This window comes from Setaria italica, chromosome II (genome assembly GCF_000263155.2).
Source record: "Setaria italica strain Yugu1 chromosome II, Setaria_italica_v2.0, whole genome shotgun sequence".
In the NCBI taxonomy this organism is placed as follows: Eukaryota; Viridiplantae; Streptophyta; class Magnoliopsida; order Poales; family Poaceae; genus Setaria; species Setaria italica.
This window is the reverse complement of record NC_028451.1, coordinates 37,753,228-37,754,835: the sequence shown is the minus strand read 5'-3', so window position 1 is coordinate 37,754,835 and position 1,608 is coordinate 37,753,228. Positions and strand designations below refer to the sequence as shown.

At 46.3% G+C, this 1,608-nt stretch overlaps 1 protein-coding gene across 1 annotated transcript in view; it reads left to right on the top strand.

The window, feature by feature from the left end:
• Positions 1-1,608, top strand: part of LOC106804120 (dehydration-responsive element-binding protein 1A-like) — a 5,906-nt gene that overhangs the window by 786 nt on the left and 3,512 nt on the right. The gene's annotated exons all lie outside the window — the stretch shown is intronic.

The following is a 1,608-nucleotide window of genomic DNA, read 5'->3' as shown; positions in this document are numbered from 1 at the left end:
CCGCGTTCTGCGACGACGCCGTTGCCGAAGTGCCACTCTGGAGCTACTAGGACTACTGCACTCTACTTCAATGTTTTGCCTTTTCTCTCTTTGCGTCCGATGCCTATTTATGGTATCGTAAAGGTTGCTAGTTTACTACTACTACCGGTAATCAGACAGAGCAAATTGGGAAAACAGAGGGTGCCCCCATTGACTTTCTAAAGCTTGCAAAAAATATTCGAATTTAGAGCTTATGATAGTGGTTGACACTGAACTTATCTCGTCAGTTTTAATAGTGGTTGACTTTGAAGTTGGCAAGGTAACCGGTAACGGTTTGGATGGCAATTCATCCCCTACTTGAAGCGACCGTCATCTCACACTCTGCCTGTCGCCCTGACGGGTCCTGCTTCCCAGGGCCATCACCGTTGCCATCTGCATCCTAGTGGTGCATTTCTATTTTCTCCAGCACCACCAAGAAACGCCTTGGGAAATGCAAGTCTGACCTTAAAAATTTTGACTTTCTCAACTGGAAAATAGAGAAGATCCTGACTTCAGAGGAGGCAAGGAGCTAGTCAGCGCCTCACCGGCCGGTATTTCGTACTTGTAGAATTGCAAGGCCCTGTTTGGTCAAAACCCCCAAGGCGTGCGTTTTTCTGAGGCCACAAGCGAGGGTCAAGTGAGGATCCGGCTGCCTGTTCAACGGATACAGGGGGCAACCGCAGCCTTGCCTTCCCAGGATTCTTTGACGCTTGACAGTCAATCTGAACACTCATACTCTTCAGCACTGATGGCACATCCAAACTGCAACGGCACGTCAACTGTTGACACTTGACAGAGCATACTTGAAGACTACTAGAATTCTTGCAGTCATACTAAAACCGTGAACATTTCTGTTGTGAGTCATTAACCAGTCTGCGCTGCAAACTCTTCAGCGCCCTACTGAATTTCCTCCGGATGGGGGAAAAAAAAAGGAACTTGCTCACAATTGTGATAAGAAAGGGGGGATCAATCATACATGCACATCGCTTTCCTGAAATGGCCTGTTGTTCATTGTTTGTGCGCACTTGATGTGTAGCGTGAGAATGACATCACGTTCGCTCAATTGGCAGTACATAAATCACAAAGTCGATCAAACACAGCTGTAACATCTCTTATCACAGCTCATGCTTGCGGTGATTGTTTCTGTCGCAGTTCCCCAACTCTGAAGTGCACGTTTTTGCAGTGACACTCCAGGGCATCAGAACGTGTTATTCCTTTATAAAACACTAGCATATACCTATTACAAATGCAAAGTGAAAGTGTGGTTGGAGCTTGGGTGGCGCCCACAGAGGATGTCAGATGGACCAAAAAGATATTCGCCACGGCACAATTGGTGTGATTAAAATTCTGGTGTTTACCAGTCACCAATTGGAATGTATTAAAATCTTGCAGCCAATAGTATTGGAGAGGTAACCTTGGTTCAAGGGAACCGAATAAAGAAAAGCCAAAGCTTTCCTTAAAGAAATACAGACTGCTAGTGTTAGGATACCTTTCCAGTTGCAGCTGGCTCCCGGCAGATTAGCACCGGCAGCATAGAAAATCAGGGTTCAGATTACTCAAAGTATCTTCTCCCGTTCCCAGGACCGTCAG